The sequence below is a fragment of the Prionailurus viverrinus genome, chromosome B2 (assembly GCF_022837055.1).
Source record: "Prionailurus viverrinus isolate Anna chromosome B2, UM_Priviv_1.0, whole genome shotgun sequence".
Classification (NCBI taxonomy): domain Eukaryota; kingdom Metazoa; phylum Chordata; class Mammalia; order Carnivora; family Felidae; genus Prionailurus; species Prionailurus viverrinus.
The window spans coordinates 140,990,634-141,000,736 of record NC_062565.1 but is presented as its reverse complement, the minus strand read 5'-3'; the positions used below and the strand labels follow the sequence as shown (position 1 = coordinate 141,000,736).

General features: G+C 44.1%; 1 long non-coding RNA gene across 1 annotated transcript; it reads right to left on the bottom strand.

Annotated features, from left to right (window-relative positions):
- Positions 1 to 2,110: 2,110 nt before the first annotated feature.
- LOC125166551 (uncharacterized) lies at positions 2,111 to 9,883 on the bottom strand. Its single transcript, XR_007152459.1, has 5 exons — positions 9,761 to 9,883; positions 4,718 to 4,842; positions 4,182 to 4,425; positions 2,774 to 2,838; positions 2,111 to 2,323 (listed from the first exon to the last, which is right to left on the bottom strand). It is a non-coding gene; the product is annotated as an uncharacterized LOC125166551 (long non-coding RNA).
- Positions 9,884 to 10,103: the final 220 nt, after the last annotated feature.

Genomic DNA, 10,103 nt, shown 5'->3' with positions numbered 1-10,103 from the left:
GTCCCAGACCTCACCACGATGGTGTCTAACCCAGGGTCCTCGCGCCCCTCAGCCCTCTGAAATAACACCCGGACTCTTGAGCTATTTTCAATATTTCAAAAATCAGTGGTTCTCTGCAGTAAGGCTGCGATTATTCACCATGACGTCACCATTTTGGGGGGTGGGGGAGGAGTCATTTTAAATCAGTTGTACTAATATAAGTCAGTCTGTGACGATGACCAACTCCAGCTGGCAATTCTGCATGCCGTCGGTGAACACAAATGATGAAGCAAATTAATCAGCAAGCAAGAGATGTGTGGTGAGTAGACAAAAATTTGTGAAAATATGCACCCAACTGAGAAAAGTAATAAAGGTAGCCCTCAGTGGGGAAGGAAATGGGGAATTCCGCTGTAAATCTTTCCCGGACAACTTCTTTCTCAACCTGATTACTCACTTGCCATTGTCTTATTTTTTTTTCTCCCTTTCTTAAAGATTATTCTGCCATCTACCCCCTGCCCCCCTACCCTTCTTTACCCTACAATACGTACCCAGCAAATGACTCACAGCATTGTTCTCTAGTCCTTAAATTGATGACGTGAAAAGAATGGTTCTTAGGTTACAAATGTGACTCCGTTTACACAAGCATAACGTGGGAAGCAATGTGCCTTGTGTACCATAGCTCACCCCTTCGAGTCTTGTGTGACCACGGCTCCCCCACACCCAACTGAGAGCCTCTTAGTTGCTATTACCAGGGGCACGGACCTTGTTCCTTTTCTTTCTTTCAGGTTCCCTGGACATTCTGAACACACGGTATTCAAGCATTTTCTGGCACGGATTTAAAGTGGTCTGTACAAAACTTAACGTACCGTGAAATAAACCCGGGCGATTAGTTATTACTTTTTTAAGTAGGCTCCACGTCCAATGTGGGGCTCGGACTCACGCCGCCGCGATTAAAAGTCACATGCTCCACCGACCGCTCAGTCAGGTGCCCCAATCCGGGGCATTTCATAAATGATGACGATGGGGCTTGATATCCACACACTCGTGAAAAGCTTGACTTTTGTCTGGGTGGCTTGAAAAGGCAACAGGACACAAACGCCCTTGTTCCTGTGTCAATGTGGGGGTAATTTGGCCGTCTATTCCTCAGACGGCCCAGAAGCTTTCCCAAGCCCTCAGAGCAGCCAGATGGGACAGGAGGAAGGGGTGACAAGGCGGGAGGGGTAGAGTGGGTCACCTCTGCAGCCAGTCGCAGGGCCTCTGCGTGGTAAGCTGGTGGCATTTTCAACCTACTTGCAGGTTCCAGGAAACCGAACCTGAAGCTGGTGTGAACTTGGCCATTGTTTCCCAGCTTCCGACGGCACTGCCTTGAGCACGCGGCCTCGCGCGATCAGACATGGCACGCACTTTCCAGGTCACACGAAGAACATAATACGCTAATGACAAGCGAAATGAAAGAAAATTTTTGCCTGGGATTCACCATGGCCAGCAATGGCCATTTTCCTTTCTTCACTTTCTGGGTTCTCTTACCAAATGAGTGCATTTTTATGTGGTTGTAACTGTATTGGAGACATAGTTCCATCTTCTGATTTACATTTAACATTTTCTCACAACCGTTTTTCTAGGTCGTTGCTGTGGCTCACCGCTTTGCAGCCCCAGCGCGGACGTGGCCATTAGCTTTGTCCTTTCCCTGGAGGAGGGCAGGCCAGGGCTTTCCCACCGCCCTCAGGCTGGGTTCTTGGCGGGGGGGCTCATTTTGCCACGAGGGCTGAGGATTCGGAAAAGAGGGCCCTTAAGATGGCAGGGAAAGATCAATGTTTTCCATTTTCTTTCCAGAACAGGCCCTGGGGCGGGGGATGGGGGAGACGTGCCGGGATTTTAGTTCATGGGTTTGGTGAGGAAATGAATAAGATGGAGACCAGAGCTGGGAATGACTCTCTCAGTCACCAGACATGGGCCTCCAAAGCGCAGTGGCCTCACCGTAGGGCCAAGGAGAACGTCTGTGTGGCCAGTCTGTGCAGCTGGGCCCAGGGGCACATATTTAGACTCAGGCTAAATCTGGTCCGCGGAGAAGCCAAGAGCCCCTGGTAGGCACTTAGGGCTGACAGAGTTGATGGAAGCTTGGGAATCACGCTAGTATTCATTTATTTACCCTAATTTTAGTTTATACTGCATGGGCCATTTGAGTTATTTATTTTGGATGCTTCCTCTGCCTCCTTCTGTAAAAGACTTGAGATGGCTTGCCCGAGATACTGCAGATTCCATAAATCTAGCCGGTGTATTAGCATCTGTGTCCCTTGTATTCAGACCTCCGTAGTGTGGCGTACGGGAGGAGAAGAAGAAGAAACTGGAGAAAGACAAACAAAGCTTAAGGAGGGTTGTAAAACACACCGAAGGAAACAGGTGAGCTTGGCCGTTATTTCTTAGACAGGGCGCACCAGGAATAAAAAATACACAGCCTACTATTCCTTGGAGGAAATGATGCATGAAATAAATGTTATTAGAGGCCCAGGGGGATGCTTTTCCTTCTTTGTTAATGTACCTCCTGCTGAAAATATGCCAAGGGCTGTCAGCACTGGGCTGCAGAATTATAAGAAGGCTTTCCTCCTGAATCTTCCGGTGAGTGGAAGGCATACTCTTCTTTGTCTCGCAGAGCCTATACCATAAGGAAAGTCTGTATTCCCTTTTCTTTCCGTATGTTTTTACTCCTCTCCTTCCTGGCCAACGCTTGACAACGGAATGCCTTTCCAGAATGTGTATGACGCGTTCCCCCCGACCTTGAACACTTCAAACTCACCTCTAGAGCATTTCTCTTGTCCTGAACGAGGAAGCATCATTTTCTTGCTCTCTCAGCTGAGGTTCCTGGGGAGGGAAAAATGAAGGCAGCCGAGGCCATCAAAGTAACAAGGAATGCATTTGAGTACTCCCGATCTTGCCTCACCACGGTGCTGGAGTCTTAGTACGATGCGTGGCTGTCGGGGCGGGGGGGCAGGGGGGGGCGGGAATCGTCCCACCCAAACACATTTAAAAGATCTGGAGGGTGTCTCCTCAGTTTTATGAGTCTAGCAGAGAGGGAAAGGGAGGGAGAAGAGTGAGAAGTGTCGAACACCAGGAATTTGTTCACAGAGCTGACAGGTTGTAGCTCGCTGTTACTCTGCCCCTGTCTGATAACACTTTGTATTTAATACTCTCTAATTGTGCTTGGAGTCTCTCTCTTCTTTTCATCTCTCAAGGTTTTTGCCCAAATATGCCTTCATTTCAGCCCTTCTTTTCCGCTTCACTTGAGATGCTCAATCCTGTGGGTTGGGCAGAAAAGGCAGTTTGCCAAGTCTAGGGCAAGACTTGTGTCTAGGGGAGTTGATGAGCACCTTCTGTGTGTGTGTGTGTGTGTGTATGCGTGCGTGTGCATGAGAGAGAGAGAGAGAGACCCTCTAGAAAGCACTTTGGAGCTTGCTTCTTCCATAATGACAGTTTTGATTCCATCATATAGATTTTTTTTAAGTTTATTTATTTATTTTGAGGGGAGGGGCAGAGAGAGAAAGAATCCCAAGCAGGCTCCGCACTGTCAGCGCAGAACCTGATGCGGGGCTCGAACTCATGAACCATGAGATCATGATCTGAGCTGAAACCAACAGTTGGATGCTTAACCACCTGAGCCACCCAGGTGTCCCCCATCATGTAGATATGTTAATATTCTAGTAAACTTAGAGGCCAAGGGTCACAATATTGACATAGGCGTTCACTCAGTCATTCATCCACTAATTCAACAAATATTTTGTGATCACGGCTGTTACGTGCGTGATGTGCTTGATTCTCAGTTCTTTTCTCTTGGGTTTGCTGTTTCTGTTCAGGACCGAAAACAGTGCTACACGTACAATAGATAGTCGTTGAGTGATGACTGGTTGTTCTCAATCTAGTCCTTCCCCCTGCAGCCCAGGAAACGCATAGCCGTTATGTTTCATGACCTGAGGTTCTCATGAAGAAAGTGCCCCAGATTTCTACAATACAGCAAATTCTAACTACTTATGTATAAATGCCCATTTTGAGGTTGATCAACTTGGATCTGAGTCCTGGATCTGCCACATTTTTGTGTGTGACCCTTGGATAGATTCCTTGGCACCTGTGAGTCTCAGTGCTTGCATGTATACTGGCTCAGTTCCTACTGTTGTTGTGGTTAATACCATAATATCTGGTCATTTCTTTACCTCCTCCTTCATTTCTCATCATCAGACACCTTGCCACATACTTCCTTTGCCATTTGTAGAGTTAGGTATTTCTCATCCTTAGCCATTGACTGGTGAGGCCCCAGACAGGTATTCGGAAAAACGTATTCATGCATAACATGTGAATCTAATTTTCCAGGAGTCGATAAATAAGGGATTTCTCAACATCTCCTCCCCACACTTCTGAGTAGTTTCAGTGTCTGGGTATGTAGAAAAAGTGGAAGATCTGTTGGAGAAAGAGCAAGAGATTGGCTCTGTGAGGTTGGGCTATTGAGAGAAAATATTGTGGAGTCTATTTTTCATATGACAGGAAATTGCTGACCATGTTTGCAATTAATATTCGATTCCCTTTAACTATTTAAGATTGATTCAAATATTTTTAGAGAATAAATTATTTTAGTTCAAAATGATTTTCACAAAAGAAGGTCATGTTCTTAAAAATAGAAATATATTTTTATGGAACAGATGGAATATTTGGAAAATCAAGAGTTATGTTTCTGGAAGGTATAGTGCTTTACCTGTTATTTGGATGCTTCCTTCGGAAGTGTATGTATTGGCTTCAGGTTCAGGGTACAGGTTGATTCATCTCTGTGTGTGTTCTCACAAGTAGCCAATTGTTTGGACCTAATTTCTGCACCTGAATCTGAAAGCAATTCACCAACTTAAAATCATTTTCGACAATCCTTTTACTACGACTTCTTATTCATCTCTTTGCCTTAAGGATGTCTTCTAGTTTTGTGTGCATCCTTCCAATTCATTTTTTGCGCATTTGTCACTTTTATTTTTTGTTATATCCTTATACCTCAGAGGTTCCCCAAACCCAGCCTTCCATCCGATTTTACAAATAAAGTTTTATTGGAACACCGTCGGGCCTGCTCATTTACGAATGGTTTACGGCTGCTTTTTACAACAGCAGAGCTGGGTGGCTGAAGCAGACCAATATGACCTGCAGAGCTGAAAATATTTACTGTCTGGCCTTTTATAAAAACAATCTGTCAACTCCTGGAATACAACACAGTCTCCTATTGATGGATAGTAGGCTGTTTCCAATATGGGGCCCGTATGAAGAGTGCTTCTCTGAACATTTGTAAGTTGCTCACTGTCTACGTGTGTGAGGGTCTCTCTACATTAAATGCTTAAGAGTGGATTTGAATGGGGTTGAGGGTATGAACACGTTTTGACTTCATTCCAGTTTGCAAAATTGTATTCCAACCCTCTGTTAGCTTTTTTCAAAGTGTTATGGGTATTATATCCTAATTGCCTTTCTTTCTGAGCAATAACATAACAAGGCATAAATTCTTGGGTCATGCTCTTTTTTCTTAGGAACTTGCTATATACCTTGCTCTGAATACTGTGGTAGAAAAGTCTGAAGCTAATTTCTATTATCTTTTTTTTTTTATCTCTCTTGGGTGCCTGATTATTTTACTTATTCGTTTGTTTGTCTAGCTTGCCTATACTAAAGGAAGATACAGGAATCTTTTTCTTTTATTTGAAGCTTACAAATTCAATTCACTTTGTATCCACTGCTGCTGGAACATGTGTTCCTATTCCGTATAAGTAATGATACAAGGCATGGGATGATAACGTATTTCTCCAATTTTCTACTGCCTGAGCCGGAAGCCTGAGGGATACCAGCCATACTGGGTCACAAAATTATGTTGAATTACATTCTCCCAAAATTCATGTTCTTTCCGGGACCTTAGAATATGACTTTATTAGGAAATAGGGTCATTGTGGGTGTAATTAGTTAAGTTAAGAAGAGGTCATACTGGAGGAGGGTGGGCCCTTAGTCCAATATGGCTGGCGTCCTTCTAAGAAGAAGAGTAGAGACACAGAGCCAAACACACATAGAGGAGAGTACCGTATGAATACGGAAGCAGAGATTAGATGATACATCACAAGCCAAGGAACTCTAAGGATTGCCAACAACTAGCAGAAGCCAAGAGAGAGGCATCGAACAGGTCCGTCTCTAGCACCTTCAGAAGGAACCAATCCTTCTGACATGTTGATCCTGGACTTTGAGCCTCCAGAACTGTGAGATGAGAAATTCCTGGTGTTCAAGCCACTCAGTGTGGTACTTTGCTAGGGCAGCCCGAGCAGATGAGTACAGTCATGTTACTCTAATTTCAGGGATTGGCATATCCCAGCATATGCAGTGGTTTCAAGTCCATTGCAAGGGCTGGATTCCTTATGGTTCCTCTGCACTCCAGCTATAGTCCATTGGGCCCCAACCCTACATTTGTGGGGCTCCCATCCTTGGCAAGCCTTGGAAAACCAGTTTTGTAGACTACTTTGGGAAAATCCTTTTAGATCTACAGGGGAAGGCATCTGTCCTCGTGTTCTCCCTCACTCTGGTGCAACTTTCATTGCATTTGGTGGGTACTTTTTATATATTTTTAAATGTTTGTTTATTTGTTTGTTTGTTTATTTAGAGCATGAGAAAGCTGGGGAGGGGCAGAGACAGAGGGAAAAAGAGAGAGAATCCCAAGCAGGCTTTGCGTTGTCAGCACAGAAGCCAACGCAGTGTGTGATCCCACGAACTGTGACATCGTGACCTGAGCTGAAACCAAGAGGTGGACGCTTAACCGACTGAGCCGCGAAAGCGCCCTTGAGTATTTTTTAAAATATATATATTTTGGCTTGGGTCCTAGGTGATTCTGTTTTCATGGAAAACAGCATTTCTTTTGTGCCCCCGCCCCCTTCCCTTATTTTGGTTTATTTAGGGGGAAAGAAAGAGGCAGTATTATCGTTACTTTGTCATCTTATAACTGCCTCCCCCTGACAGACTTTTAGGTGGAAAGTTGCATCTGGAAAATTTTTCAACACGATCAAGAAGATGGGCATTTTAGGATGACTATTTCCGTCGTGGCTTTTTATTTCCTTTGTATTACTTGGCTTAGATTTACAGAAAAATAGCCAAGGTTTTATTCCCAGAATACACATCATCTGACTGATTGGGCATGAAGAGACAATTCAGCAACATACCCCCGGCAGAGGACGCCATCCTGAAATCGTGTTCTCACTGTTGGATAGCCTTTGGTCCACAAAAATCTATGAGTGATTCCAGAAACCCTACAAATGTGCTGCAAAGTGACCAGCTTTCTTGTTTTCTAAAAACAAAAACAGAACCCAGTCCTCTTAATTGAAAAGTCAGAGGGTCAAAAACTCAATTTTCAAGGAGTTAAACAATATTTGGCTGTGTAGCAAAGCAGAATACTTGAACGTGGTCCTTGGTGACAGATCCTATGGGTCCCCAGAAGTGTGTCAGCAAAGGAAAGATGAGATGACAATAAAGGGCACAGTTTGCATTGGGCACCTTTTAACCCTTTCCCCCTTCTGTCAATGAGTAGTTATTAACAGGTAAGAGTTGAGAGGCTACAATTACTAATTGAGAGGCTTTGAAATAATCCACCCATTTTGAAGGTGCAGTGTAGGGAGGTATTTCATGAATCATTCAAGGTACAGCGAATGTAGAGCCATTGTTTCCAATTATCCACTAGATCCTGGAGTCACTGTCTGCCATGTTGGACTTATTAAGTGTTAACATCTTTCCCCAGAACAGCCTGTTCAGGTTTTGATTTTGTTTTGTTTGGGGCACCCTTGTCAGTCTAATTTTGAATTCTGCTGTGTCTTGTTTAAACTGACCTGGCTAAAACTGATCTTGGTGCTTAGAATCAAGGGGGACGGTGCTTTTGCTACCCATAAAGGCTTCCCTGTAACATCTCGTATTCACTTTGAGGGATTTGGGGAAGATTATTGGAAGTGATTTCCAGCACAGTGTCACTTTTCCTTATCTAAGCTGAATTTCTTTCCTCGGCCATCTCTGTGACTTATTTCTGCCATCCTCACAACTTTTCCTAGCCTTGACAGACTGTGTAATTATTTTTTATCAGCACATTTTACACTTCCATGTTGTTAATAAATATATGGAAGAAAATTAGCACCAGAGGATTAACTGTAATCAGATTCTTAAGGCAGTAACTATTAACTTTGTCTGAGGCTGAGGAATGACCATTGATTGCTCTTCTTTAGTTTCTCTCTCTTAACCAGCTCTACAAATCCATAATGGGATTTTATATTTTGCCTTAAGTACTTACCAAGTTAACCCAAAAAGTCACTAAAGTTTTTTGGAAGCCCAAATGGATTTTGTGCACTCATTTTTCCCTTATCTACCTTATTTTAAAAGATGCCTTTAGGAAATTCTCTAACCTAAACCGCCACGATCTCCTTAATACGGAGATAGGTATGTCTTTATTGTAGAGAACCTATTTTTTGCAGGACATTATAGCATCACAGCTATTAGCCCTACATTCCTAGCCCATCTCTGGTTGCTGAAGAAGCCCAGGCAGAGGGAGGGAAAGACTACCTTGTCCTAGGTTTGCAAGATGGTAGCTGATGTATTTCTATATCCTGAGCTAAAGACGCAGAAGAGTGGATTAATATACATCACAGTTTCCCCAAAGATACTTAGAGATAAACCCAGCCCAGGGCCTTTAGAAAGTTGGATTTACTGTACGTTAAAAACGGGTTTCTGGGGGCGCCTGGGTGGCGCCGTCGGTTAAGCGTCCGACTTCAGCCAGGTCACGATCTCGCGGCCCGTGAGTTCGAGCCCCGAGTCGAGCTCTGGGCTGATGGCTCGGAGCCTGGAGCCTGCAGCCTGTTTCCGATTCTGTGTCTCCCTCTCTCTCTGCCCCTCCCCCGTTCATGCTCTGTCTCTCTCTGTCCCAAAAATAAAAAAACGTTGAAAAAAAAATTTAAAAAAAAAGGGTTTCTGGAAAAATCCTGTCTATGTAATTTTAAATTATGCAGCCTCATGTCTGTATTTCTTTAATCTTTGTCACTTTTTATGTCAAGGCATCCCAAACACGGGTCTCTGGGTTTAGAACAGGAAGTACGTAGTCTGGAAACAATCTTGGCATGGCTTTATAACTAGTAACATCTCTTTCTAGGCACCCAAATGAATTTGAATTGGAACCAAAAGACATTTCCAGTGAGAGATCAACACAGGGACAGATACAAATGTGTGGCTTGCTGATCTTGGTAAACAGCAGGGAACGGGAAAATTGGTTTAGATGAAATAAGCAACCCTTAGACCTTCTCTCAAGATGTTCCCTTGAATCCTGCTTCTCCCTGGTTTCTGAAAGAATTGGACAATAGGCATTTCCCGCACCTCTTATTTAGGGGCATGCCAAGAAAACCCAACCATTCTGATTCCCATTTTCTCCGACCCACAGAGTCTCACAGCATTCCTGATAGAAGCAGTTCCCCTCTCATTTGTCAGCTCTGTGAGACGGCCCTGAATTCTTAACCCTGGTTTTACTACAGAACATGACAGAGCTGATACGCTCCCCTCTTCACAGAACCTAAAGGCTTAGGAGAGGTCCGTCACGTAACTGTGCAAGACTTTTCTCTAGCAGGTGGAACAGCAATACAACTGAAGCGGTGCTCTCGTTCACCCACCCATCTTTATTCCCTTGGATCTATGGAAACCTCTTTATAACATTGCTCTGTGGATCCTCATGGCTTCTCTGAGGTCAGAATATGAGAACCATTACTTTTACCTTATTCAGGGAATACAGCAGGTTTAGGAAGATGGAGGAATTTATTCTGCAAGCCACTGCAGAAATGCAGGGAGGAGTAGAACCGTGTCTTCTGAGCCGAGTTACAGTAATCTGTCCCATGGGTCTTCCTGGATTTCCTTCAAAAGCTGTCTGTTGTGAATGCGCCTCTGTTGTGTAACAGTTCTAGAACTGGAATAATTCTAGAATCCATTGCAGTGCATAGAGGGTTCAGATAGATGACGGAAAGACTAATGGAGATTGCTACTGAACGTTTGTGCTCCCCTCCCAATCCACAGGGCGAAGCTTTAATCCCCAGTGGGTTGGCATTTGGAGGGGGAGACTT